This window comes from Camarhynchus parvulus, chromosome Z (assembly GCF_901933205.1).
Source record: "Camarhynchus parvulus chromosome Z, STF_HiC, whole genome shotgun sequence".
Classification (NCBI taxonomy): Eukaryota; Metazoa; Chordata; class Aves; order Passeriformes; family Thraupidae; genus Camarhynchus; species Camarhynchus parvulus.
In genome coordinates this window covers 3,387,546-3,411,081 of record NC_044601.1, presented here as the reverse complement: position 1 = coordinate 3,411,081, position 23,536 = coordinate 3,387,546, and positions in this window count along the sequence as shown.

Below are 23,536 nucleotides of genomic sequence, written 5' to 3'. Positions count from 1 at the left end.
TCCAGAGGTGATCTCTCTTGACAATATCTTGTGGTGGTTTGAGTTTGCCAATTTTTTTCATTTCCTGGCCAATGCATCAATTATGTAGTAGGTCTAGTGCTGGGCAAGTGCCAGTGCACTTACTAGAATGTATTTACTCATTTTCCAGTTGTGAGATTAGCATTAGGAGGGGGACAGCAAAACAGGCACAAACTTTAAAGGGTATAAAGAAAACTTCATTAACAGAATTAAGAGAAAAATGGTAAGAAAAATCAAAATAAAAGCTTCAGAACACTTTTCTTTCCCCTACACCTTCTTTTCCTTCCCACTGACAATGTTAGAAGACAAAACTGGCATCTTTCACTCACTTTATCACCTCTAGAATAGTCTTTCTCAAGTCCACTTAGGGAGAGGAGTCTCTCTTGTCATGCTATGAAGACTTTTCCACAAGAGACAGCTCTCTTATGGCTTTAATGTCACAGCAAATCAGCTGTCTGGGAAAGGAAAATCTGCTTACAGTGTGAAAAGTCCCTCCCATACCTTGCAGCTATCACACAACTGCTTTCATGGGCTATGTCAACCTATTGGGTGTGCTGGCAATGTATGTACAGACACAAATGGGATGGGACTGCTTAGGAATGCGACGTGAGCTGTTTATTTTCTAGAATCTGTCTAATACATAGTTTTGTCTATGCAGAGATCTTGACAGCTCGCAATCTAGGCAGCAAGCTAAAGAAAATTATTGTTACAACACGCTAAATACTCGTCTTAGCTAATTACACAGAGCAAAAGAATATTGACAGTGATTCTAACTAATCAATATAAGCACACGTAGCTTGAGTTAAAACAATGCTTGCTTGTTCATTTATAGGAATACAATACATAAAACTCTATTCATAAAGTCAACTTTGCTTCTAGAAACTTTTTGCAACTTAGAAAGCTATTCTGAAACACTAAACATAGATCTATTGTTCTATTCTTCACATCTTCTCTACAGCTTACATGATGCATCAGCAATATTCATAACTCTGCTACAACTGAGGCTTGTCTTTTTTCTTACCAACTTAAAACTCTAACCTTTGTGGATTCCCACATTGGGGTGCTATTTTAAGGATGAGCTCTTCTAGCATAAAACAAAAGTTATCTTCATCTATCTCTGGGAACAGAGGGTTTTCTAATACTATCCCTGGGGCAAGGTTTCTCAACTCTGTCTGTTCAAATTTCTCACTGAATCAAAACTACTTCAGTATCTGCTTACTTTAGCACTGGTGCATCTGTTCATGGTTGTGGTTAAAATGCTACATCCCGCCAGTGCATTTTCATGAGTTACAGAGAAACAAGAGTCTGATGTATCACAGTCTATCACTATGGCTTACAAGAGATTTTCAGCCTAAGACTGAGGCATCTCCTCAATCCTCTCCCCACCTATTTAGAATTTGACTCCTTCTTTACTGACCTCAGGGTCCATGTTGTTGTCTCTAAGTGTCCTCACCTTTCCTTTTTCTGATTCAGGAGAGAACTGGTGTTTGTAGGTTTGTATGTTCTCAATTTAAACAGTTTTTACAGAGTCTTGCACTGTTGAAAGGTTGATCATGTCTAGGGTCTGCAACTGAGGAGTCGCTGTGTCTTTTGCTGCTTATCACGGGGCCCCCGCCGTCACTGCGCAAGCCGTGCTGGCTGCCAGTGTCACCCCGCACTTTTCCTTCATGCAGGATGCTGGAAGAAGGAAAAAACCTGCTGCCTGTGCTTTTGTCCTCTGCCTGCAGCATAGATGGTTAAAAGCGGCCAAGCAAACAAAGTGCATTGCGAGTCTTGCTGAAACAGCTGTGGCCACATCGCACTGCCCAGCTGCACCTTGCTGCCCTGGCCATGTGTGGATCCTGGCCACAGGCCACTCTCCACACTGGTCCCAGCTGTGCAGTTGCCCGTGGTGCTGGGATAGTCCTGGTGGCATAGCCCAGCAGGAGCAGAAATCCCAGCCAAGCTGGGCACTGGCCTGGTTGAGTGGGCCGCATGCGGCAGCATGGCTGGGCCCCACTGCATACGGCCCAGTCCAGACTGTTCAAAAGCCAGAAGCCAAGAGAGCATTTTCCTGGGCTTTCTTCGTTTTTGAATGTGCTTTCCCACAGAGGCGTGCTTACCTCCTTCAAGTAGTCCAACCAGGCGCCAATCCCCAAGGTTAGCCAGCTGTTTGCCCCTTCAAAACCAGTTCCCTGGCTCCAGCAGGTCCCCACAGGGAACCACCCTCCCCCCCACAACTGAAAATGAGACTTTCATTAAACTACTACACTTGACCATTGGAAGATCACTTTATTTATCTTTACTGTGTACAAGTGCTCAGGTCCTGGCAGTGTGGGACTGCAGGGGTTGCCTTTGTGAGGAGAAGCTTTGTACCAGAAACAGTCCTAGACTCCAACACACCCGCTCAAGGTGATTGCAGGTCCAAGACAGTATTTTATATAAAGCATAAAAATGCCAGCAGAGGATGAGACAGGAATAAAGAAAACAATATATAAGAAGCAGCCTCACAGATACCAATAGTGGTGAAGAAGGTGGGGGAGCAGGTGGTCCAGGCATCAGAGCAGATTCCCTCGCAGGCCTGTGGTGAAGACCAGGGTGAGGCAGACTATGTGCTCATGGAGAACTGCAATGGAGCTGATATCCACACCGGACCTGTGGAGGATGCCATGGCAGAGCAGATGAAGATGCCATGAAGCAACCTCTAGTCTGTGGAGAGCCCACCAGCAGCATGTTCTTGTGAGGAGCAGTGGCCAGTGGAGAAGAGTGAACAGAGGAGTGGGTTTTCTGGTGGGAAAGTACAAAGGGTTGTTGAAGAGCTTTTCTGGCCTTTGTTGGGTTTCACTTTTAAATTGTGCAGCTAAGAATTTGTTACTTTGAGAAAATTCAGCTGCCATTGTTCAGAGAACACCAGTGAGCTTGGGTTTTTACCCAAAATGTCTGACAAAAACAACAGTCAGCAGCTGAACCTCCCTTTCTTGATCAGTACTAACAAAACTGAGGTATTTATATATTTTTAACTATGACTAATATCATATACAGTCACTTAATTTTACATACCATCTTTTAATTTTTCCTAATTTCTTCAATACTTTGACCACTGTGGTGACAACAAATCCTGACCAAAAGTTAATTGCCTCACGTATCAGTGCCTTATCTCATACATACCCTAAATTAAGTCTCTGAAGATTCAAATGTGAAGCTATTCTTTCTAGTAAATTGCAGGAACAATTAAAGATATTTTCCACACAAGAGAACTGCATTTAGCAAATGCACGTATCTTTTAGTATTAGGATGCATCAACCAATCAATCAATCAATCCTAATTTTCTAAAAATCTTACATGATACTACTGAAAATGAGCTCCAAAAACTCTCTCATGCATCAGCCATCAATATCTAGAACACTTGCTAACAAAAAGATACATCCAAACTCCATGCAAAAGAAAGGATCTTAGAAAAAATATCTAACCTGCCACTAGAGATGTGGACTGAAATCCATTGATCTATTTTTGTAATCATACTTACTCTGCACCAAGACGGTGACTCTGAGAGCAAAGTTCACAAGAGCTTTCCTGTACTAACTCCATGTCAGCTTTGTCTGAGCTCTGGGAAAACAAGATCTGATATTTTTTCCTGTGAATATGAACACATTCACTGCTTCAGAGGAAATACACGAGATCCAGTGCTTTCCAGTACTAATGCACCACACATGCAACCTGTCTTCAAGCAGTAACTTTCCATATTAAAGTATATGTAAGCAGAGTTGTTAGCACTTTCCTTTCTTGGGCTGGAAAAATTCAAGTGCCTCCTAAGTGTGTTCTGCCAACCATAATGTAATTGCTTTTCATAAGTTAATGGCAAAATTTTTAATTTAGGAACAAACACTTCTCAAAGAGTTATCATGACAGAAGTAAATAACTAGACTAAAAAAATTATTTGCCACAGGAAGTGAGTGATATAAAAAAAATTGACCCTAAAGACTTAAAGAAATGCATACAGAAGTTGAAAGAATTATTTTTTAGACTAGATTAAATTTAATTACTATGACATTTCTTCTTAGTTCTGCTTTAAAACACAGAATACTATTCAGAAAGGATGTTAGATTTAGTAGCATTCATAAACAGTCGGTTCCTTTGTTTTTTTTTTGAGTAGATTTCTGCCAGCAGAACACTGATTACCACATATGAATATGTCCCTTGTAAAATAACTACTGAATCTCCAAAAGTTTTATTACCTCATAATCAGTTAAAAGGACTCTAAATGTCTTTGACAGGAAAGTCAAAAGCTTGCCAGAAAATGTGGAGTAGCAGTGGCATCATGTTATATTTGCTTCATGACTCACTAAACCTTGAAATAAGGCAAACAAACTTCTGTGTGCTAGCAGAAAAATATTTGTGCCATAAAATTGACCTGTTAAAATACAATTAAACTAAAGTTGTCTGCAAGGGTCCTCTGACTTTAGGACAACTGGCATGCAATAGCTAAAGTGCATATCATCAAAACAACCCTCCAAGATTTCAGTGCAGAGGGACTATGTGCAAACATGCTGGAATGGGTCCTAGATTCTGCTAACTTTTGAAGACTAGCCTCAAGTACCTGTAAGAATGCTGACTAGTAAAGCAAAACACATGCCATCCCAGAAGTTTAAATGTATAAGCACATGATTTTTGATAACTGCAGATGTTCTCTGTCATGGTTCTCTTTGAGAGGATTGATGTCACTGTAAAGAAGAGATTCAAATGTTGTTCTTCTCTACAACAAGTTTCTCCCAAGTGTCAAGAAAAAACATAGAGAAAGAGTGAGAATATCGATGTTAAATTGAAACACAAGGGTGGAAGGAGCATTTATATTGGACTAACCAAGTTGGTTTAGTTCTGATTATTATTCAGCATATTAAAAGTAGATTCTGTCTATATCAAAACTGGTGGTGTAGGAGTTGCTGTTGTTGTTGCTGCTGTTGTTGTTATTGTTATTATTATTTTGAGATAGAAGAGGCATCAAAACTGGTGATTAGCTTTTAAATGTTTTCATTTCTACACTGATGTATTATGCAAAAAAACCCCAAATCTGTAAGCAAAAAGAATCTCATCCAGCATAGTGGGACTCAGAGAGAAAGAAGAAAGTGAAACATAATGTCATCAACTAAACATTTTATGAACACTAAGAAAAGTGCCATAATTTAGTAATCACTATGCTAACAGCGTACAATGAATGTTGCTGTGTAATGTTTATGTGAAGAGATGTGTCAAGTGAATACCTCTGTAATACAGAGTATCTGATCTAAGCTTCTCAAAATGTGTGTTAAATAAGGAAACAGCCACTCAAATTCTAAAATACGAGCGAAAACATCCTTTCCAGGACGAATGAGGATGCCAGTGGGCCCTAGAAACTCTTTTTGGTTAAAACAACAAGCTGTGCAGCATCTCCCCATCCCCAGACAACAGAAATCCACCAACATGTAATGGAGAAAGGAAGCTTTATAGACAGCAGCAAAACTCAGAAACAGTGTGTCACCTAACTATCAACCAGAACAAGAAATGAAGGGGCCAATCACAGATTTGATTTATGGACCCTGCTTCAGTGTTTCACTCTGACCGAAACCTGAGAAATGCTGTGTTAAGCTCCTTCAGAAAATAATGGTTGGAGAGGCATCCCAGAAATCAGTATAGGAAGTAACAGAAATACTTTCAGCTTAGTGCCATTTTACAAACAAACAAACAAACGAGCATGGATAAATGGTACTTTTGGAATAACTCACAGCATGTATTCTCAGTGTAACCTCTCTATCAGCATGTTTACAAGGTTTTAGTGGAATTCTTTTGCTCAGTGCTGAATCTTTGTACTACTGTGCTTTGTGAGATACTTCTACAGATCAGTTGTTGTCTCTGCAGTAATTTCAATGCAATTAAAAGTAGTTCAGGTTAGGTTCAGGAAGGACCTACATACCTTTAGCATAGGTTCCATAACACCTAACCTTGAAGTCCTCTAGCCTAAAGCAAAATTCACAACATTGTGTTATCAGTACCCTCTTTACAGTACCCTCTTTGTAGGACATCAAGTGTCCCAAAATTAAATGCGAAGTTGCAAACACTTTTTCTAGGGTGCCAAAACAATCACGTTAATACATTGAAAAATAATGCATCTAAATAACTATCACATAAGAAAACGTGGAGGCCAAGGTTCCTAAATCTCCGATTTTCTAATTTCAGCTTGTCTTCATCCACTACAAGCAAACTGTTTTAAAAGAAGGTGCCTGTCTCTGTGATTCAACAAACTTTAAAAATCCAGTAGACACTGACATAGTTTCAAATATTTTAGTGGTTGTGACACTTCAGGGAACTTTAAATATCAGTTTCTCATGAGAAGAGAGAAAGCTTCTTATATGATAATCAAATTACAGAGGCTATACACAAGGAGGCACCAACACTACTATTTATTCTTCTGGCTAGCTTTTAAAACACCTGCCTGGTTATAAGCCTAATGTTTGAGGAGTTGGATTTTGACAGTGTACACACATTATACAGACCATAATGTTTAATCCCACATTTGCCACCTCAAAGGAGAATTTCCCTTGGCTAGATGGGGACATCCCCCAATGAAATGAAAAGCCAAAAGCAGTAAGGTGTTATTTTAAGACATAGTTATAGGTGTTTATAATTTTCTGCTGTCTTCTTTTCTTACTGGAAAATTTGTACCTTTGTGGCACATAGAAATATGTAAATAGATAGTTAACTGCAACTGGAAATTATCTGCCTCAAGAGTATAAAAATTATTTTGTACTTACATGAATATATTTACCCACTTAAGTAGTCACTTTATGTCTTTATTTTTCAGTTAGTTTAAGTAACTATATGCACTAATTCATAAGTTTGCTTTCAGTGTTTTTCAGCTGTAAATCTCAAACTTCTGCACTTAGGTCCAATTACTTATTTGTAAATTACATAATACTGCAGCTGAAAAAAATTAGGATACATCCGACAGAAGACACATATTCAGAGCCTGAATGGAGAACAAACCTCAGGCTTCACTCTAGCTAACAGAAAAGAATCTGCAGGAGTAGAAAACAGACAATGAATACACAAAAAGGTGAAATTAAATTAACTGACTGCTGTTATTAAAATCAGAGCTTTAAACAACTGTACAGAATATCTATTTATAATGAATCCTTCAAGCTAAGTAACAAAGCAGAAGTAAAAATGAAAACCAAGACATCATCTGTTATGAGACACTGCTATGCATCAAGTAGCGCCTCCCTTGGAATATGTGCAATGCAGATTGGAAGTGATGTAGACTCACCTCTTGTTTTTGCAAACTGCTTGTCTAGTGGAGAGTAACTGTTTCTAATTAGTTTGAATTCAGTCTCACTAGGCAAATCATTCCATTCACCACAAATCTTCTTGTTAGATGCGACAAATAGGATTATGTCTGCAATATCCATGACACGTGGACTCAAACTAGTCAAGCTAAATTAGGCCAGTGAAAGCCAGAGCAATTTTGAAGTGTAAAATTTGAAAGAATCCACTAGGAAACACCCAGCATAATCTAAAAGGCAAGCTAACAAAAACATATTTCATCCGTTGAAAGAATAATTTGATACGTGGCAAAATGCCAGTTGTACTGCCATCGAGGCATAGATGCATACCACATGAGCAGGTGAAAGTGTGTCTGTAAGGAGAATGATACCCACCCTGCAATCCTCATACATTCTTCTGGTGTAGACTCTCTCATTGCAACTCTTTCACACACAATAAAAACAGTCTAAAATACATGTTTAGGTAAATTTAAAGTAATTTCCACTAGAACTGAAAAATATTCATTATTGCTTCAACTTGTATTTCAAAGCAGTTTTAGAAACAGTCACAAAAGCCGCATGGATAATGCTACAGTAGTGGTTGACAAATAACAGATGAAAGCCTAATGGCAGCATGGAATACAATGTATTTGCATGAAAGAGGTCCTATTTACTGAAAGAAGCATTGTTATAAATTTTTTTCTTGCTTGTTTGCTTTCTTGTTTTCTTGCTTTCTCCTTTTCTGTCGCGGGTAGCTGCCAAATAAATCTGGTCATATCAGAACTTCAACCTCGGCCAGCCTAAAGGTAAAACTGCTCCTCAGATGAGGCAGGGATAGGGTGGATTCAAATCTACACAAGGACTTCACCAATCACATTCCATCCTAAGCAGTAGACATCACACTGCTCAGGAAGCTGGGCTGTGTGGGAATCAGACCAATCAGCAGTTTAGACTGGGGTCTGTCAAACCCCCTACATAAACTAAATTTGAACAATAAATTTTGCTGCCGTCACATGAAGCTCTGAAGTGTGTGTGTGTTGTCCCCGTCTCCAACCAGCGAACCACAAAACATGTGGCCCCCCAAATAATATTTCCCTTCCCTCTCTACAATGCAGATGAAAAAATAAGTAGGACGAATCTGTACTATGAGCAGGAAGTTGCTGAAACAATTGAAGCTTGTTTACATGAATTCAGAGAGCTTACAAGCTATATAGTTAGTATCTGCTATGGCTATTGTTATTGTCTTTTCTTGTTTTAATGTTTCTTATTTTATTTGATCCCCTTTGGTCTGGATTTATATTTTGTGTTTTTTCAGGCTAGTAGTCCATGTCATTGGGTTAAAGAACTGTGATGTCATTGAGATATAGAAAATGCGTGGCAAATTAAATAGAGACAATTTTGTTGGTAGCCTATAATGTAGTAAAATGAAATTAATTCCATTTTCACTTGTGCCCAGACAATCTGAACTTCAATACACTTCATTACGAAGACACCTCTTTATGATCCTGCAAGGTAAGGGCAATACCAGGCATACTCTAGCAGTGCATGGAAAGCATTTGGGAAAACATTTAGACTAAAGCTTAGAAGGCCTAAACAGCAAATAATGTCTTTTAAATAAATTATAGATAATTTTTCTGTCATCAAAGAAAAATAAAATCACTTACAAAATCTCAGACTGCACCAACATTTCTGTTGTCAGCGCAATCCACAGCTGATGGTTGTGACTAAACTGAATGATAAATGAGAAAGAAAAATTTGCTAAAGTTTGTGAGAACAGAGAATTAACATTTAGTGCATTTAGGATCTTTGGCAATGCTAGGGGCACATTTCTAACACTGCCCATCTAAAATATACTGGATTTTTATGAATGCAGTTTCTCAGGACAGATGCTATTAATTGTTTTTGTCAAGAGATATAAGAAAAGAACCCTTAGTCTGTTCTAAGTGTCTGGTCTTTGATCAGTTCCATTATTTAAGTATATGAAAAAGAAATTATGTAACATCTCTATTTCCAATAACTATTTCATATGAAAGACTAATCAGGCTGTCAGGTTTAAAATGAAATTAGAGTTTACTGTGGGATGCTGTTGCTCTTGAGCAAGATGAACGGAATTCATTTCAAGGAATAGAGAATTATATACTAAAACATAACATATCATACTATTAATACATTTTGTATTAAATAATACATTTAATACATACTATTAATATATTTTATACTAATAATACAAATTGTAGCAATTACAAACATCTGTCTAATCCGTCTGTCTGCCTAGTTTAGGTCATGTTTTTCTGCAATGACGTCAGGTTGCCCTGTAGCTAGAAACATGCCTGTTTTATAAAAATGAGGAAAAAGATACCTTTTAGTCCTTTTCCACATATTTTTTGTTGTCATCACATTGCAAAAGCTGCCATACCTTCTTGGTGATTTCCCATGGGCATCTCCTTGCAGCACTGACTCCTTCTTTTTCTTCACAGCACAGCCAACAAACTCCAACTCTCTCCTCCACCAGCTAACCCACTATCTCGTAGCACTTGTCTTCTTATTGGATACTGCTGTGGCCTATTAAGGGCAGGCCTGTTCCTAATCTTAGTACAGCTGCAACTCCTCAGGGGTGAGATTGCCCTCTGCACTATTCTCTTACATTCTACCACCTTCCTTCCCCCTTCCACATTTTTCACTGTAGAAAGGAAAAGATATCACCAAAACAAGGCATTTGAATGTTATGTATATGACCAGCAGCAGGGGCTAACCACTGGATGGTGTTACCCTGTTGTGTTTTATGCTTGTTTTGCACAAATTCAGTTTTACCTGTTTGTATAGTGAGCAAATGTGGTTTCTTCTCTTTTATCTCTTCCAGTTTTCGTAGGCACAGCTGAACTACAAAACTGTGCTCCAGTTAATTTTTGTAATTGCTTAATCATTTTACAAATAATCAGAAATGGTAGAAGTTATTTAGGTTTAATGACATGAATAGGCACTGAATAAACCAATTTTCTGACAAACGCCATTCTTATTCTATTAGATCTTTAAGCAAATTAGATAGATACACAACATTTTAGAACAAACACAAACCCCTGTCATTCATTGCATGAGATAAACCCCAACATTCTTGTAGGAATCTCTTGTGACTGTTGATGACATGCGGTACATAGCATTGCAAAAGTAGGTGAGCTGAATAATTGACATCCTCTGTACAACAGCCTTGGTACAACAACAACTCTGCAGAGGCAGACTTAGCTCCATGTTCACCACACACCAGGTATTGAACATCAAACCAATTAATATCAGTTGTACTTCTAGGTTACTATTTACGTAAGTGTGGTGATAATAAGGCACTTGACCCCTACTCATGATAAGTATGGCAGAATTACAAAATTTTAATGTTACATTATCTACCCATCCTTTGTGTTATTTCTTAGAGCCAACAGGAAGCAACACCACACTTTCTATTTTTTCTACTACCTGCTACTTTTTACTTGCTGTTTTCCTTCCGTCTGGAGGAAAATCCACATATACTGAAAAAGTGTATGATTGCTTTTCTCCATTAGAAAATAAATCACTGTCCTGGTCTGGAATGGGAGGAAATTCGGGGATGTGATGAAAGCTTTGTGTAACTGACAGTCTGTTGAACCACTGAGGAGCTGGACGCGCCTCTGTGAAACACACATGTTAAAGACAAAAAGCCCTGGGAACTCCACCCACGCCCCCATCGGCTCTGCTCTGGCCGAGGGCCCTGGCTGGAGCAGGGCTGGCCTCGGCTGGGAAGATCTTATCATCAAATCCTCTTCCCACAGGGCGGCTGGGAGACCACAGACAAAAGCAAAGACCAACCATGAAGCAGATCCTGACACAGCCTGAAATAAAACAGGGCAGGAGACTTCTCTCCTTTTAATGCCTTTGTTAAAAGTAATCAGCCCAAGATTAGGAAGCTCGACGGTCTGCGGTCTCTCCGTCTTCTTTCCCAGCATGGCTCAGAGGAGGAGGATATGCGCAGCTTTGTCCACCAGGGGCAGAGCTGGGGGTCCAATCCTCATGCGAGCATCTGGGTGGGGACCCCGGTGTTTCTGATGTCTCGCTGCTTCCCGGCTCTGGGTCCCGGTTCCAGGTAGCTTCTGTCTGGGCGAGGGGCACAAAGGTCTCCCAACATCCCTGCAGGTCCAGTACTCTGTTCCTCATGTCCAGGAATCACTCTAATTTCTTAATTGTACAATTGGCTCGTTGTTTTGGGGGTTTTTATGGTAAATTTGATGTCCCATAGTACACTGGTCCCAAAATCTGCATATCTGATGTCCTTTCACCTCGCTGTCCCCAGCTAGGGTCCTTTAGTGATACAAAGAGAACGATTAACTCTAACGACTTGTAATTAGCATAACAAGTAACACTGCCACAGCAACGCCGGGTCCAAAGATTTTGTAACTTTGGTTTTTTTTTTTTTTTTTTTTCCTCTACAGAAATAGAATTTAACAAAATTCTGTTCATAACACAGCCCAGCTGCAGCTCCCCGCCACAGGTTACCGGCAGGCCAGGTAGGCCTCAGGTGTGGTGTTAACCATTTCAGTGCTTCAGTCCTCCCTCGAATGAGAGAAAGGAGCAAGATGCAAGTATGTAAAGGAACAACATGAAGACATTGAGGTTAGTGAGGAAGAAGTTAAGTCCCAGGTAGGAAGGGGAGGAGATGCCTTGTTTTTGGAGCTGAAATCTTCTTGTAATCTATGAAGGAAGAACTCTTTTCCCCTATAACACATGAAACTATGGGGAGTTTGAACAGAGGAAGAGAGAAGAGTAGTCCTGTGCTTCCAGGAGAAGAAGATCTCTGTTCCCAGGGCTAAAGATGATTTTAGAAATAGACAATGAGAACTTTTGCCTTTGAACAGCGCATCTTTAAAACAATACCCCGTAAGTCAACATGGCCCATTGACAAGCTGTGGGAAGGCTTGTGGAAACGGGAAGGATTTCACAATGGCAAGGTATTGGTGAAATTTTGCCTGATTGGTGGGAGAAATGACGAGGAGGACTCCATGATATCAGAAGGCTTATTAATTACTTCATTATACTATGTTATTGTGTACTATATTACACTACATCTAAACTGAAACTGAACAAGAACTCGAATAAAATCTCGTGACTGTCTCCCGACTGACCGTCAGGACACAGGTTGCAGAGGTTGTTCAAGAAAACAAAACACTCACACCAGAATCCAATTACCAAATTCCTTCAGGTAAATAATCTTCCAATACATTCCATGTGTTCACAAAACAACAGGAGCAGCAAATGAGATAAGAATTGTTTTCCCTCTGTGCTTCTCAGGAAAAAAAACTGAGGGAGAGAATTGTCTCTCTCTGTTCAGAGAATGTGAATCCCACAGCAGGTCTCCCCAGGCAGCTGCTACTCATGATGAAATTGAGAACCATGAGAGAACTGTTTTTTCCTCTAGTGGAGAAGTCTCCATAACCTTAACAAGAGTGACTTGGCTCCCTCAGTGAACTGGAGAAAGGCTATTTTAGAGGTGGTAAACTGACTGAAAATCTTGGGTGTGGTTTCTTTATATTGTCAGTGGGAAAGAAAATGTTGTGGGGGGAGGAGAAGTGTTCTGGAGGCTTTGTTTTGATTCTTACTACTTTTGTTTCCTTCTAGTTACGTTTAATAAAATCTTCTTTATACCCTTTTAAAGTTTTGAGCTTGCTTTGCCTTTCTCCTGATCCTCTTACAGCAGGAAGTGAGTGTGTTGGTGGTTGGCCAGCACCAAACCTGCCACATTATTGTTGTGTTGGCCAGGAAAATCTCAAAATTGGAGAAATCTTAAATTGGTGAATGAAAGCCACTACAATCACCTAAGGGAAAGGTAAGTATACATGAACTTAGGGGCAGAAATTGTGCCATCTAATCATTTATTAAAGCTTTGTTACAGCTTTGATTCTGAATCCATTTCCTATTTGCATTTCTTTATTTATGGGACATTTCATTTGGTATCAGTTAATGTTATTGAGGTAGATCATCAGTGAGAAAACACTGTACATTGCAAAGAAATCAAATTAACCTAATGTAAAACAATAACTGCTATCCAGGAATTGTTCCCGTTCATAATCCACAGAGCTACATTTTAAAAAATTATCAGTTCCTATTGAGTTCCTAATTTAGGGAAGAATACTGTATTCAATTAAACCACATGTTCTGGAAGTATTATTTTTTAACATATAAATCTACTAATTTGTGGTAGATGCTGGGGTAGTACATTAAGTTATGTACATATCTTCTGTTTGTTACAACTCAAAAAATTTCTTTCTTTTCAAACAGACAAAAAAAGACAAAATAAAATCTTGAAGATTTCCAACTATTTTTGAGGGGAAGCTAAACTGAGTTACAAATAACACAAGATTTGTATTTCTGAGTGATTAGTTTTAAAGAAAAAACTAGAAGCATATAAGAAAAAAATACAAGAGGTCACTCATGGTTTGTTTTATTAAAGCCTTTAACCCAGATATTTAGAATCTGACATATCAGAATTAGCAGAAATGTTTTTCACCGTAGTAGATTCAGAGTCTCAGTTGTTTTCCCAAATAAGTTCTGGACTTCTGGATGTCACACCTCTAGGAAAATTCACCTTTTGTTAATTGTCAAAAGGTGAAGAGCCTTAAGTTTTTTCTTTATTGTCTTCACTGACTTTTGAAGGGTTTATAATTGTGGGGTTTTTCCCAAACAATTTTATTAACATATTGATTATTTATTAATTATCATAAATATTCTCAAATTTTATTTTCTCTTAAATTGTTTAAAGATATAAGCTGCTCATAAGTTTTAATATTGCTAAATGTGTTTCATCTGTGTATTTAGGTTGGAAAATTGTCCATTTTATTTGCTTTGGAGAAGAAACTCTGGTCTTCAAACTAGTGATAAGTTTTCAATCTAAAATAGTGTCCTGCAGCTGTGCCTGCACAGCCATTGTTTTTTGTTCTATTTTGATACTGTTCTTCCTCTCCTTTCGGGGCAGTGACTTCCATGCTTGCTAGAATTTCTGAGGTTTAATTCAGACATCTTTGATCATTGCACATTGCTTTTTTCCTGAGTATTTTGGACATCCACTGCATTACAGGGCTTATGTAATAGCAGATGTTTACACATTCTCTTGCTGCTTTAGACATCAAAGCCTACTACAAAAAGAAAAGTGTGTGGCTCCAGGGTAAATGAAACTGTGAACAATGAATCTTCAAGTATGCAAGTGGCTACTAAGTAGAACACAGTTTTCTACCACCTTGAAAAAGATATATATATATATATATATATATATATATATATATATATATACATATATATATATATATATGCATTATACTCATTAAAAAAAAAATAAACCTTTCCAGGTCTTAAGATATTCCCTAAATGCTTACACTTCTCATTCCCTATAGCCTAATTTGTATTATTTTCACTCATTTCATATATCTTCAAGGAAGTAATCATGCTTGGGATGCTCATTTCAAAGCATATTAAAAATGAGATAGGAGATCCCATCCTATAATAATGACTCATTTGTGACATGAGTGACTTGATTTCAAAGCAAGAGAGTTTCAAATGTCCAGTGGAAAACTGTAATAAGAGTAAGAAAATTAGTTATGTCCATAACATGTTTTCATAAATTATGGCAAAGTACACAGGACTAGAAGAAGCATGGGAAAGGAGATTGTTTACTGACTGTTGTCAAAGAGGAACTCTTTCCCTAGAAGGTAATGGGGAACAAAGGTCTGTGCAAAACCTATGTCCTGATATAAAATCTTATGAAAACTATCATCCATATATATCTATATAGTCTTGGGCAGTACATTAGTCATCTTCCCCTGCAGCTCATAAACCTGACAACTTGATGTAATACTAAGGATTTGGATTTGCTGATTCATCTTATTAAATTTGTTCGTACATGCAGCTTGGAACAACTGTCACCTACAGAGGAAAGGCAGACTGCTCCCTCCCCCACAAAAAAGCACTTTCAAACCACAGATAATCTCCACATATCAACAGAATAACTTCTGTGAGTTTGAAGATATTTTCTGCTGTGTTTATTATAGAGAACTATTTTATTGAACCTTAGGGGTTATTCTCAAATAAATTAGTGAGTTCTATGAGAAAATAGGCCCCCTCAGAAGTGCTGGCATTAAAAGATAGAAGATTAAGGTGGACTTCAGCTCCTAAAAAAATGTTTTGCCAAAGCTAAGCAAACAGACAGTCAGATTCCCCTATTCAGACTTCTTTATGAGTTTTTAAATGCTTCATATATGGCATCAGAATTAAAACTTAAAAAAAAAAATTATCTTAAGATTGAATTCAAATGAGAGTAATTAACTTACTCGGAATTAGACAATCAAGTTACATTGTATTGTATTTTAACTGAGAATACAGTACAGCAAACTTTGAAAACACATGCTTATGTTTTTATGATTATGATCCATGCCATGAAGTAATTAATCATCCTCATTGGGTGTGCAGGTGAGACAAAGCATACAAAGTCTGTGTCTGCACCAGAAAACACAGCAGTGCCTTGCTGTGTGAGCTGCCGCCTGATGTGGCAGAAGCAGTTTGTTGATACTCATGCAAGCCCTTGCATGCTTGGTGGCGCAGCCCCTTGGCGTTGATCCCAGCTACCCATAGTGAAAAAGTTTTCTATTAAATAAGGACATATTTTGTCACAGCAGATGAAGCCAGAAAACAGCCAGATAAATTCAAAGAAAGGCTTCGCTCTTCTTCCTCCCTGTAAAATCTGGTGTGACATGGATGGCAAGTTGCAGAGAGGAACAGTGATGTGTATGTGTTGGAATTATTTTTTAGGTACATTGTGCCTACTTAATTTATTGCCTAATTTATTGCTGAAATAATTTTCTGGCACATACCAAGGATTTATTGAAAAGGTGCAACTTAAGCTCAGTAGTTCTGTTACAGTACTGCTTAAATTATGCAGAAAATACATGCTGTTTTCCATGATTACTTTCTCTTTAGCTAAGTTTTCTTAAGAAATTAATCTTAAAAACTTGCTTCCCTGAATTTGCCTTTTGAGTAATAACACAGCATACACAAAGTTCCTAAAGATTTTGTCTGATTCTTTCATGTCTGATATATTGAAAGAAAACTTGTACACAACTTTCTCCTAGGAAGTATAACTATTTTTTTGTCTTTGCCTTTGGTCTATATTTGTTTTCCAGTATGTCCATTCAAATCTAAGCTGTTTGTCAATGAACATAGGTCCATCAGTCAAATGCTTTATTTGAATAAGCAGAAAACACATGAAATCTACAAATTTATGGAAGAAAAAGTAGCGGGGAAAGAATGAAAAATAGAGAATTCAGCAAGTGATTTAAGAGATCTTAATTGAATTGCACTGAAAAGAATATTTGAAACTTTAGGAACAGCTTTATTTTTAGTGTCTAATTTAGAATTACTCAACTGTTGACTTCTTTTTCTGCTGCATTCTGTACATTGCTAAATGTTCAGAAGTAAATACGTTGAGAAGTATTACAACATTTGCACTGAAAATGCAATTTTCTCTTAATGTTTCAAGATTATTTTGAGGTTATTTCTTTTAATTGAAACAATACATTTTAATGTTCCAAAGCTGCCACTAGTTTATTTAAAAAGGTAATTTTATCCTGTAACAGGGATTAAAGCTGCTTTGTGCTGTTTCTTCCTGCAATATACAAGAAGAAATACCCAATAGCAAGAGAGAATGGGAGCTGAAAGTAACACTGTTCTTATGTTTATGGATTGCATGATTCTGTTTGGAAGTGTACCACAATAGCTTTTACAGTCCCCATTTTCATGATTATTAGATCATTACATTTAGCTTAAACCAATTTAAGTTTGTACGAGCAAGAACTTGTGATCATCTCTCACCTCTGACCTTTGCGTTTATAAAAAGTTCCTCTGTCTAATTGCTGTATCTTAAGATGGCACTCTGGTGTGTAATTATTATCTCTGGAAAATTACATTTAAAGTTTGTTTTACATGAGCAAGTAGAATAACATTATTTCTGCAGTGAGCAATAATTATCTCCCTCCTAGCTGAAAGTACGTACTGTGGATGAACTGTGTTCATATAGTAGCCTTTGTTTATAAGGCAAGTTAATTAAAAGAGGAATGTTGAGAAATATGTCTGTCTAGTGGGTTCTGATAGAGTAATATTATTACTTTATAATATAGCATTCTAGACAAACAGAAAAGTTGATATTGCTCTGAAGATATGGATAAAAATGAAATTAACATCATGATTATGCACTTTTATTAGAAGAAAAATGCAGCCATAAAAAGAAATATCTGTCTTCTCCAATGGAATAAGAAATGCCCAAAACTCTGTGTAGTTGGTACTTATATGGGTTGATACAGTCATAAAGTATTAACTCTGAAACTTACATTTTTCACCTAACAATTTTCTGTATGTGATAGGGAATTAGGTGTTACATATGTGTTCTTCCACTGCTGCTTTAATGAATGCAGCTATATATTTTAACATTCAGAAAAGTTTTTATTAAATATTTATTTACCAGGACAACATTCACTCTGTGACAATTACTTTCAATTTCAAAAAGTGTTTTCATATCTAGCATAGGACCCACGGACCTTGATTTACTATGACTTGCTTTTTCAATTCTACATAGGGTTGAAAGAAGGATGTTGCATGAGCCATCATCCTTGACTTTTTTTCCCCATCTTATATAAACTTCGCAAAGTATCAGTTGCCAGTTATTGGAAGAGAAGCTATATTACTTTTATTTGACAAAGTTCTCTTTTATGTCTTTCTCTACAGGGACAGTGTACCTTTGTAATATTAATCAGTAACTGGATTCAGTTTTACTTTCTCCTTTAAAAAATTCATGTTGAATAACTCACTCCTCGCTAATATGTCTTTATCAGTCTCAACATTTACATCATACTGCGGACAAGATCTCTCATTTTAATTGAATTGGTCTAGTGCCTCTGTGAATTTGCAAACAGATTGACAAGAACACACTTAAGAAAAAGTCTGGGGTGACTTTATGATGCTTGTAATCCCCATTTGTCTGTTTAGCCCAGAAATAAGTTTTGCACCTTTAAGATTGGTTCTGAGAGTGAAGTGGGGGAGAGGAGAAGTGTGCAGTTTGTTTTCAGGCACTGCACTCACTCCTCCACATTCCTGCTCCTGGACTGTGCTGTCTGTGGACGGACAGACAGCAGGACAGAGCTCTCCTTTGTTTTTAGTTTTTAGCTAGCTAAAAGAAGCTTAGGGGGAAGTTCCCTGGACTGTGGTTTTTTATTTCTTGGACCTGTTTAAACCTGCTCTGGGCTGAAAACCCAGAAGAGCACCGGGAACTGCTACCTGTGGCCCACTGGGCTGGGCCTGGGCCGTGGCATTTCCAGCGCTGGAGTGGCTGATAAGAAACTGAGTGAGCCGAGCTACAGCCCACCAAGGGAACTTTCTGAGTTTGTCATCTCTTCAGAGCGGCGAGAGGTTTTATTGTTTAATATTGTTCTTTTTTTGTGTGTGTGCTGGTGAATGCTTTGCCTGTTAAATAAACAATTTTTTCCACTTTTCTCCAAGGAAATCTTTTCTAGAACCGTCTGAGGGAGGGATCACTTGAGTTTGCTTTCTAGAGGAACCCCTTTGGAGGTTCCCTCCCAAATTTGCCGTAAACCAGAACAACTATTTTGCTTGCATTCCTCACATATGTTTGATTTTGCAATTATTTAAAAACATATATTTTTAGTTTACTTTGTTTATTTGTTAAATCATTTTTCCAGTAACTATAAAATTTATACTGTCTGTCATTAAATTTTTTGGTGTAATTTTAAAATAAATAAAATGCAGCACAGATGCATAACACTCCTTTTACATGAGATAGAATTCACAATAATGATATAAGTGGTTGTTAAACTCCACATTTATTTCAAAAAGAATTAAAGCCTAGTCATGCTATATCCAGGATATAATTTCTTTAAACTTCTGATAAGAAAAAACTTCAAAATAAGCACATTTGCTGTTGTAAGGTATTTTTATAAGCTCTTAACTGCATCCATTTACTCTCTAACAAGTTAACCTTTGTACGCATTTTGACTACTAGAGGAGGAAATTTACAAATAGATTCTTATGGTAAAAATATCATAAACTGCTTAGAGAATGGATGGCAACACTCATATATGCATATTTTAGGAGGTAAGAATATTATAAATGGTGTGCCAGAAAGAAAGAGGCCTATAATAGGATTGAATATAATGTGGATGGAAAACAAACTAAAAATTACAAATAGCTTACTTATATAGATAAATTAATTTAGACTGTTATTGCCAGTGCAGTTCACAATAATGCTTTAAGGGCTTTACATAACACTTCTATTTCCACAAAATAAAAGTGTTATATAAATGCTTTTTAGTTTTAGGTTTTTTTTCTTATTTGAATTTCCCAAGACACATACATCAAAGATGGAAGTAGTTCCCATTAGATATTTTCTATATCAACAAGTTTTTTCAGGTTTTTAGCTGTCATCTTATTAGGCTGTATATAATTAAAATATTAGCTGCAATTCACTCAATTTCATCTTTAACTGCGAAAGAAACACCCAAATCAAAATTAATCAACCAACCAAAAAAAATCGGCCCATTTATTAGACTGGGTAGCTTTTTATATTTTACTTTTTAGTAAATATATTTACTTTTTATCGTTTTAGTTAGCCCAACTTAGTAAACAAAAAGTAACAACTGTAGCTACATATTCTCCTTTGGTAGGTTCCAGATGGCAGTGCTTCATGTTCCAAGCTTATTCTTCTCACAGAACATACTCTAGACATAATTTTCAAGAAGAGTGGCAAGTGATCTGAAAATCAGAACAAGCCTTGGCCACACTTTTTTTAAGCTTATCTGTGTGCAGAGAAAGTATAAGCGATAATGAGTTTCAATCACAGTTCAGATTATGGTAGCTATCAGGAAAATTGGGTAAGGGCTTAAAAACAAATACATTAGGTTTGAGTGTAGTTTCAAGGAGTCAACTGCTGTCTCTGACAAGCAATTACAAGTCCACACAGATACCCAAAGTTACATAAAGCAAGCTCAGTGTTAGATAATAAAGGCTTAGCTATCCAAGGAGCAGCTAATTTGCCAGATGTATTCCAGAATAATTCTAAAATGGCTTGCATCTATGAAGTAGATAAAAGAGACCACTTGGGCAAGGGCAACAAGGCAGCAGAAAATTAAATTTGCCAAAAATGTATTGACGTTCCATTTAGTGATGAGATGTTGAAATACCTGAATAACTTGGGCAGGAGCAAAACAATGTTTATATAGAGACCTTAACAATAACCTTCAAAACAACAGAAATTCTCAGTTGAGAGAAGTGGAAGACAGTTCACAGCAAATAACACTAAGACATTGTTCTTTGTATTTATATATAAGCCATAAACCTAGAATGCAGAGGTAAAAAAAACCCAAGCAAATAAAGAAACACTGGCCCAGGGCCAGGCACCCGTGAGTCATTTGCTCACCCTCCCCTGCCACAGCAGGGCAGAGGAGAGAGAAAAAAAAATTTCAAGGGTTAATGAATTGAGATAAGGACTGGGCAAAAACACTTCAAGGGCAAAACAGGCTCCACTTAAAGTTGTAAAGTGAATTTATTACCAGCAGAATCAGAAGAGTATTGTATTTGGGTTGCCCCCAGACAAAGGAAGGAATGATGAATCTGACTCCATGTTCTCAGAAGGATAATTTATTTTATGATACTGTATTATATTAAAGAATGCTATGCTAAGCTACACTAAAGAATACAGAAAGAATACTTACCCAATGCTAAAAAGATACTAGTAAAAACTTGTGACTCTTTCCAGAGTCTCGACACAGCTTGGCTCTGATTGGCCAATGAGTGAAAACAACTCACCAGAGCCCAATGAAACAATCACCTGTGGTAAACAATCTCCAAACACATTCCAAAGGAGCAAACCACAGGAGAAGCAAATGAGATAATAATTGTTTTCATTTTTATCGCAGGCTTCTCAGCTTCCAAGAAGAAAAATCCCGGGTGAAGGGATTTTTCAGAGAATGTGAATGCCACAGAAGAGGATAATGAGAAGTAAAATAAGCCCTTAAAACACCTTTTCCCCCAACCCCTCTCTCCTTCCCACTGACAGTGCAGGGAGATTGGGTGTGGGGGTGTTTGGTCAGTTCATCACCAAAAATTTTCTTCCACTGCTCCAGGAGAGGAGTCCTTCCCCTGTGAGGCTGTGGGGTTCCTCCCATAGGAGACAGCTCTCCATGAACTTCTCCAGTGTGGGTCCACTCTCATGAGCAGCAGCCGTACCTCACATACTGCAGCATGAACTCCCACCATGGGCAGACACTCAACTGCTGTGCCATGGGTCACTCCATGGGATGCATTCCTCCAAGGACAGGCTGCTCCAGCCTGGAAGCAAGGGCCCTCTCCCCACTGGGTCTCCCACTGGATCACAGCCTCCTCCAGGCATCCATCCGCTCCAGCATGGGCACCTCCCCATGGGCTGCAGGTGGATCTCTGCATTCCCTGTGCACCCATGGGCTGCAGGGCACAGCTGCTTCACCGTGGTCTTCATCACAGCCTGCAGAGGAATCTCAGCTCCAGTGCCTGGAGCACTCCCTCCCACTCCTTCTCCACTGACCTTGGTGTCTCCATGCTGTTTTCCCTCACATGTTCTCACCTCCTTCTCTTTTCTGGCTAGATGAAAAACATTGTCAGCTTTGTTTTGTTTTTCTTCTAAAATATGCCATCACAGAGGCATTATCAACCTCTGGGCCAGCAAGATGTTCATCTTCAGAGCCATGAGGAATTGGCCCTGCTGGACATGGTGGAAGCTTCCAGCAGCTTCTCACAAAAGCCACCTCTGCAGCCCCCACCCCTGCCCACAACCCCCCTGTCACCAAAAACCAGGCCATGCAAAAACAGTACCTCAACCAAATAAACAAAACAAACACTGAGTGCTCTCCCTTTCTCTCTCTTTTTTTCTTTTTCCCACGTTGATATTTTGCTGACATAAAGAATTCACTACTCCAGAACCACACTGTAAAATCCTCAGTAATACTATGCAGAGCAGCTGGATTATTATTTTTCAGGAATTAAATTATTACATTTCTTTGATACTAAAGTATTATTTTTAATAGAAATTTAATTAAAATTTTGGCTCATCTGAACCGGGTAAGTGAAGTATTGGTAAACTACAGGTAAATTGATAGCAAAAAAAAAAAAAAAAACCAAAAAGGAAAATAAATGACACTGTCATTTTCTGTATCTTTCAGTCCTAAGTAATTGTATTCACTGAATTGATTACTTGATTTTCAAGTTTCATATCTCTTCTCTATTTTCAGTACTATATGTGTATATAAACAGATCTTGTGGGCTGTAAGCAGTGAAGAGCTGCAAATTTTCTTCATCTATTTAAAAAAGAACTGATTGGATTACAAATTATTTTGCTTTCTCATAAATTCATTCGTTCATTCTTTAATTATTATTTATATTCAAGCATTTATTTACCTTTCAAAACATGAGTTTTCAATGGCATGTGTATACAAATAAGATGTGAAGACTATACAATCACAGACCTATTTAGTAAACCTCCTTCTGCCTTTCTGATCCTCACCATCTTTTTATTTCTTCCCACTCAGTTAACTCACTTTTCCACATGCTCATTTCAGTTTTGTTTCACAGTCTCCAGCATCATTTAATACCCTCTGTTAACCCAGGGCCCTAAGTTGCTCTTTTGCTGTCTGCTTTTCCTGTCCACCAGAGAAGAAAATATTGTTTCAGTACATTCAGCTTTGCAGAAGATAGGAGATTTTGGAGTCTCTGAGTAACTGAGTCAAGAGCAGAAACAATGGAAAAAAGTAAGAGGGGTGGCAACAAAGAAAATTGATACAGAAATACACGCTCACTCTCTAATACCACAAAAGCCGCAATAGCGTTGCTCATTTCAAAAAGACAACATAAGAACCATGGCAATTTCTATTTATGTCATTCTAGAATGGGAAAGCAACCTTGATAACAATGAAACTTTAGCCTTTTCTCTTTATTTTCCCCCCTCTGTTCAGCTGGCAGCAGTGGGAAGTCAGAATCTGATCTAGCCAGCTACAGGTCCATTTTCTCCCCTTAGTCACACAGCTTCAGTTAGCATGGGGAAAGCCAGATGGAGCTAACACAGGAGCACTGGTGTAACTAAGAGGGAAATTTGGACCATGCTATTGGTATGAGTTTTGGACCGTGGCAGAGAGAGGAACACAAAG